The sequence below is a fragment of the Paroedura picta genome, chromosome 2, assembly GCF_049243985.1.
Source record: "Paroedura picta isolate Pp20150507F chromosome 2, Ppicta_v3.0, whole genome shotgun sequence".
In the NCBI taxonomy this organism is placed as follows: Eukaryota; Metazoa; Chordata; class Lepidosauria; order Squamata; family Gekkonidae; genus Paroedura; species Paroedura picta.
Genome location: NC_135370.1, coordinates 36,141,412 through 36,149,107, shown reverse-complemented (window position 1 = coordinate 36,149,107; position 7,696 = coordinate 36,141,412).

Genomic DNA, 7,696 nt, shown 5'->3' with positions numbered 1-7,696 from the left:
ATGGTTTGTGCGGAGGCAGGCCTCCCCCTTGAACTACTGGAGTAGCACACAAAAAGGTGTGGGGTCTGCTGGAAGTCTTTTGTTCTGTCCAAGTAAAACAATGAAGACTTCTTCACGTTCTGCAGGAGATTGGACTAGATTACTTTGGCGGGTCCCTTCCAAGGGGATCCCTTCTATGATTCTATCCAACAAATTAAGTGGGGGGGGGTTCTGTCTCTAAGGTAGGCAATGGAAAAATGTACTGGGAGGACAATGTCCTGAGCAATGTGGAAACTAGAGACCACTTTATGTAAAAAACATAAACTGGGTCTCAGAATTACATAGCTACCCTGAAACGTAATAAATGCATGCTCAGCCCTCAAAGTGGCCAATTCTCCCCCTCTCCCAGCTGACATGATAGGAAAAACATTCAAAAGTATGTCATAGAAAGCTGATTTAGCCAGTGTATTTTGACCATGCAGTTCTTTTTCAACACAAAACCACACAAGACTAAATAAGGTTGAAAATTACACCTCTTATATAACACATCATACAACCAAATGCATATAACACCAAAACACAAAGCCAAATAAAATTTCTGCTATAAAACCCTAGTAAATCAGAAACTCCAAAAATCAGTTTTGTACATTTATTTATTTATTTATTTATTTATTTATTTATCATACTTTTATACCGCCCTCCCCGGAGGCTCAGGGCGGTTTACATTATAACAGAGAACCATACATAAAACAGTCTGTAGAACATGTACACCAATAACCAACAATTGCAACCAAACACAACACAGTATAACAATAAACAATCATAACACAAACAGGTCCAGGGCTTGTTGATGGGATTCTGAGGGGGGTGGCTTATTGATTGAATTCTGAGGGGGGTGGGGGGGGAGCAGGGGCCCTTGGTCGCTGTAGATTACATCTGGTCTCGGCCAAATGCCTGGTGGAGGAGCTCCTTTTTGCAGGCCCTGCGGAACTGTTTAAGCTCCGTCAGGGCCCTGATCTCCTCTGGGAGCTCGTTCCACCAGGTAGGGGCCAGAACAGAGAATGCTCTGGCCCTGGTCGAGACCAGACGGACTTCTTTAGGGCCAGGGATCCTTAGCTGATTGGAGGCAGTAGAGCGCAGAGCTCTTTTGGGGGCATAGGCGGGGAGGCGGTCCCTCAGGTACACTGGGCCCTGACCGCGTATGGCCTTGAAGGTAATTACCAGAACCTTTAGTCTGATCCGGAATTCAACTGGTAACCATTGCAGCTGATGGAGAATAGGCCGGATATGGGACCTCCACGGTGTTGCCGTGAGGATCCTGGCTGCTGCATTTTGAACTAATTTACTTTTGGAAGTCCCATCCCCCTGGGTTTTTTTTAATTATTAAAGTTTAATAAAGACTAGAGCGTACTTCACCCAAAGAAAAGCACATCAAATGGATTTAGGAAGACCTGTGACCCTGACTTTCTTCCATCTTTCAGAGAGGCAAGACAATTTCGGCCTCCATGGCTAATAGCCAGCCAGCCCACCTTCCCAGCTCTCTTTCCCTAGCTTCCAAAGGAATTGGATGAGGAAAGATTCCTCAGTGATTTAATACAGTGGTCCCCAACCCCTGATCCGGGGACCGGTGCCGCTCCGTGGATCAGTCAGTACCGGTCCGCGGCTCCTCCTTCTCCTCTTCCCTGGCTGTTGCCTCAGGGGCTGCCCTGTCACTCTACCGCCGGCTCACCTTTGGTGCTCTCCAGCAGCCGCCATGGCTGGGCTCCCCCTTGGCTTGGCACTGTGCAGCTACTGCTGGCAGCGCCCCCCCAGTGGGCAGCGGGAAGTCAGGGGCGCTGGGGGGAAAGCAAGTGGAGCAGGGGCTCAGGCAGTAGCAACGTCCCTCGGCAAAAGACTACCCCCCTGCTGGGCCTCAGTAAAATTGTCAAGCGTTGACCGGTCCCCGGTGATAAAAAGGTTGGGGACCACTGATTTAATAGATCGTCATCCTACACAAAGATGTTAGAGTTGCCTACTCTGGGTTAAGAAATGCCTGAAGATTTGGGGCTGAAGCCAGGGGAGAGTGGCATTTGGGGGCAAGAGGAACCTCAGTGTATACCATACACCAGGGGTGGTCAAACTCTGCCCGCCAGGGGCTCATGGGAATTGTAGTCCACGGACATCTGGAGAGCCACCGTTTGGCCGCCCCTACCATACACCCTTCAAAGCAGACATGATTTCCAGGGGAACTGGTCTGTGTAGTAAGTTTTAATTGCAATCTATCTCCAGGCTTCGATATTGGCAGCCCTATGAAACAGCAGCACTATTAATACATGAATTAAGGTTACAACATTCTTAACTCACTCATCTAGCTTTTCCTTTAGTATCAGCTCGATCTTCGGCAGGGATGTTATTTAGCTTTATGCCATGAAAAGCTTCAGAGGCCCATTTCTGCATATTAAACCTCTCTGGAAAGACAGCATTTTTGGCAACCTTAGCAATGCTTTCATTTGTAATTTGTGTTGAGAGCTTTATGGAGAGAACAGGGGTGAGGGTGGGAAAAGAACAAAACGATGTGATACGGAAATACCTAAACGTTGCCAACCTGTTTTTTTTTCCTTTTTGCCTTGCAGGCAGAAATGAATATTTTCCTCTTCCTTTGTCTCTGTCCCAGAACAAGCACCAGCTGTTAGATCTCTGTGGGCTGCAGGAATAATACAAGGGGGAAACACCTAGCTGGAAATTCTAGTTTTTCAGGCTCATTTTGTGATTGTAGCTAACTCCAAGTACACCTGTCCTCCGGAATTAAACACAACCTGCTTATTTGAAGCAAGATGGCTTCTTCATTAATCTGGAGGATAGTCTAGTGGTGTTGACATATGTCCTAGCAGCACCCTGTTCAGTGTCTCCTGGCATGATGGTTGCTGCAACCCACATGTGTGTGTGTGTGTGTGTGTGTGTGTGGGGGGGGGGTCAGCCACAGGGAGATTAAAACCTCTTTGACTGAATTAAAGCAATATATTAACCCTTAAATTACCATGCTGTTTGATACCTTAATGCTCCTTTACAACGTTGAATCTTAGTATGGCATAGCCCTTCATCTCTATCAGATATAATGAGATTTATTTGCTTGTTTGTTTTTCCAGATTCAAAGTGAAACCCTGTTTTTCTAAGCCAAGGAACGTACAACTTTTATTTTGAAATAATCTAATCACTCTAGATATGATTAAAACACTGAATAAATACACAAAATACTGGCATACCTAGCAAAATAAATCCAATATAATTATGTATGTCTTTCATATACTACCAATCCTGACTTTAAAAAAATGTTACGTTTCAAAGCCTCTTACCTTGAGCTGTGTCAAAAAAGGGGAAAGCAGATTTCACTGGGGTTTCTTGATGGCCCTGGAAGGGTTTCCGAAATGGGTGGGAGTTATTTTTTTTAATTTGTTAAGCATTTATTGGGTAATATGACCATCTATGGACATGTAAATCCGTTTTCCCCCTCCCAAAATGGCCAGTGGCCTGGAAGGAGTGGGAAGGGGAGGGGCCCCAGGTGGACGGGTACACAGCTATGCTTCAAAACAATATTCTGCATGATCAAGCCATTTCTGGGGTTTCTCAAAGCCTGAAGAATGTTTCAGGTGTTTCTCAATTTCAGAATGATTGGTCCAAGAGATCCATGTATAGGGGCTCCGGCACCACCAGGGACAATCAGACTGTGTCTCACAACCAGTACTAGTTATAGCCTACAGAGAAATAGGGCAGGTATGCATGCTTCTAGTGCAGTGGTCCCCAACCTTTTTATCACTGCGGACTGGTCAACACTTGACAATTTTACTGAGGCCCGGGGGGGGGGGTAGTCTCTTGCTGAGGGACATCGCCGCCTGAGCCTCTGCTCGCTTTCCCGCCGGTGCCCTTGACTTCCTGGGGAGCGCTGCTAACAGCAGCTGTGCAGTACCACACCAAGGGTATGGCAGCTGCTGGAGATCACCAAAGGTGAGCTGGCGGCAGAGTGGCAGGGCAGCCCCCAAGACAGCAGCTGGAGAGGAGGATGAGAAGGAGCCGTGGCCTGGTACCGACTGATCCACAGACTGGTACCGGTCTCCGGACTGGGGGTTGGGGAACACTGTTCCAGTGGACCAGCAAAGCAGGTCCCAAGATTTTACTGGTGGGCATAATGAAGTGCCATTGGTTAGACAAGGTCAGCGCCACAACGATTCAAGCTAGGCCATACAAGGCTATAAGCCAAATATCTCACAGGCTCATGAAGAGAATCACTGATCATTTAATGGGCATCTGTTCTCTTTACCCCATGTTTATGGATTAAGTATGTTCCATTCCTCCCCCTTTGGCAGAGCATAACTAATCCTCATTGTGTTGGATCCATTGTAGCCCACGGTTATAGTTTTCTTCCTTACCACAGGTTCAGAGGGTTTCACAGGCAGTGAACAATATCTTACATGTATCGCTAGCCCGGCTCCTGCATTTCCTTGAGAAGTTTTGGAACCTGACTCAGTATCTGGCTTTTATCCTAATATTTTTTTCCCTGGTAGATAGGGATTGTGGTTCCCATCCTAGCCTCGATCTTTGAGGGTTGAGTGCTGCTAATGTATTACTCATGTTTTTATTTTTGTTTTATATTGTTATATTTTTGTTTTATATTGTTAAATGCAGATGATACCACTCTAATGGCAGAAAGTGAAGAGGAACTAAAGAGCCTGTTGATGCGGGTGAAGGAGGAGAGTGCAAAAGTTGGCTTGAAACTCAACATCAAGAAAACAAAGATCATGGCATCCGGCCCTCTCAATTCATGGCAAATAGATGGGGAAGAAATGGAGATGGGGACTGCAGCAAAGAAATTAAAAGACGCTTGCTCCTGGGGAGGAAAGCTATAGCAAATCTAGACAGCATCCTAAAAAGCAGAGACATCACCCTGCCAACAAAAGTGTGTTTAGGCAAGGCTATGGTATTCCCAGTTGCAATGTATGGCTGTGAAAGTTGGACCAAAAGGAAGGCTGAGCGTCAAAGAATTGAGGCTTTTGAACTCAGGTGCTGGAGAAGACTCTTGCGAGTCCCTTGGACTGCAAGGCGAACAAACCGGTCAGTCCTAGAGGAGATCAGCCCTGACTGCTCTTTAGAAGGCCAGATCCTGAAGATGAAACTCAAATACTTTGGCCACCTCATGAGAAGGAAGGACTCCCTGGAGAAGAGCCTAATGCTGGGAGCGATCGAGGGCAAAAGAAGAAGGGGACGACAGAGAATGAGGTGGCTGGATGGAGTCACTGAAGCAGTAGGTGCAAACTTAAATGGACTCCGGGGAATGGTAGAGGACAGGAAGGCCTGGAGGATCATTGTCCATGGGGTCGCGATGGGTCGGACACGACTTCGCACATAACAACAATTGTTAATGTTTTATCTTGTTTTAATTTATTGCTAATTTTAACCCACTTTGTACACCTCCCTGAGCCATATTGGAAGGGTGGTATATAAATAATAATCATCATAATCATCAATGGACATTTAGAGAGCTACAGTCTGGCCACCCCTAACCTCTGGCACAGAGTGGAGGTTCAGAATATGCCACCATCATGGCTCCTTCCCAGCAAACATCTTGAGAAACAGCCCTTTGAATGGAAACCCTTTCTGGAAACCAATCCCCTCGAACTGAGAATTTCTATTGCCTAAACTAGTGGCTGGGTGTGTGTGTGTGAAACTGGAACTGCCACCATCTTTTGTAGTGCTATGAATGGTGGTAGCACCAATTCTTGTGCTGCAAAATGGCAAACGTAGTCTGTAGGACTATGGTGTAACAGGAAAAAAATGGAAGGATAACAAGATGGCAGAGCTGTGCATATTGACTTTCATTCAAGGAAGGTCCCCATGTGCTCCAGCACTCATCTCTGTGTTGTACTGTTCTTGTTTGGTCAAATGTTAGTTGATGTTAATTGCCTGCTTTATAACATATACCAGGAGGGGGGAACATTACGCAGAGGTGAAATTTAGCCCTGAAATCTGTCTAAGTCCTGCTGGTGAAGAAAAAAAAAACCACCTTTGTCGCAACTGCAAGCATCTGTTGCCTATGAGATGAAGTACTCAGGAAGCCCACACAGCATACTTTTGGCACATACATCTCTCTCTCTCTCTCTCTCTTTCTCACACACACACTTGCAGTTGAGAAGCTGTAGATCAGGGGCCCTCAATGTGATGCCTGTGGCATCTACTGATACCTTTTATGATGCCAGCCAAGTTGTTTTGATTTTTTAAATAAGAAAGTGGGCACGGTCAACCAGGGGATTTGATTGACTTTGCAGATTTCAAAACATCATTTGGACGGCAGCTGCTACCATAGCACAAATACCTTCACTATGTCCCTGGTTTGTTTATCGTCTATTTATTTTATTTATTTATTTGGTTTATTTATTTGATTTATATCCCATCACACCCATACAATGGCTCGTGGCGGGTCACAAAGTCCTCATTAAAACCCATTAAAACCCCCATTAAAATAACATACCAATACAATACAGAAAAACCACAACAAACAAGGTGATAAAATAACTCTAACCCTGTGCCCTCCCACTATCGGGGAAGGAGAGGGGGCCTAGCTGGCAACAACCCAAGTGCTAGCACCAGCCCTGGGAAGGTTAAGCTGAGGCAGCCATTTTGTCACTGGCTCTACCTCCTGTGGCAGCCATTTTGTGGCACCGTGGCATCTCCAGATACCTTTCATGATGCCAGCCAAATTGTGTGTGTGTTTTTTTTAAGAAAGTGGGCATGGCAAACCAGGGGATTTGATTGACTTTGCAGATTTTAAAACGTCACTTGGACACCAGTTGCTACCACAGCACAAAGATCTTCACTGTGTCCCTTGTTAGGCTGAGACAGCCATTTTGTCACTGGCTTTACTTTCTGTGGCAGCCATTTTGTGGCTGTGCCTACCAGAATCTGTCAGAAGTCCAAAGGTGCCTGCAGGCTCAGAAAGGTTGGGGAGGTCCTGATGTGGATGTTGCTTTAGGACACTCTCAATCAGTGTACAAGCAGGAAATGGATTTCATTGTCAGAGTATTATATGCCTTGATTGTCTGTGTGAAATAGTAAACAGTCCTTGAGCTGTTGCACTGCAAAAACTTTTGCACTGAACTTACGGATTTAAGTATTGAACAAAACGGGTGCTGTTCTATTGCTCAGCTACCAATGAACAGAAAGTGGAAGAAAAAGCCAAGAGGCAAGAAAAGGGAGATATTTGCCTGGAGAGAGGAAAAAAAGAAAGACAGGCTGAGGTTGTTTGGGATGAGCGGGAAACCAGCCCCATGTAGGGAGCGAAAACAGACGGGATTCCCCCTAACAGTTTCTACTACATATCTGGAAAATTTGGGCAAAGCACAGCGAAATGTATTTCCAGAAAGAAGAAGTGCTCTGGCTTATGGACCTTCAAAGTGGGTTCCCCTTTTTACACAAAATTGCTGAATCGACCAAACTGGCACTAGGAAGGGTACAAGAAAAACAGGAACTCTTGCCGAACGTGGGAGGTATCAAAATCTGTACACATGTATAACACTGCTTGATATGTGGGCAGGGAATAGTCTGAATCCAGCTACATGAGAATGAAAATTTCAGTACGTGCTGAAGAAACCCACATTATGCACCTCATGAAGCCAGTTTCAGAAAGGTAACCCTGCTGGTCAACAGAAGAAGAGCAAGATCGAGTAGCACCTTAAAGGCCAGCAACAAG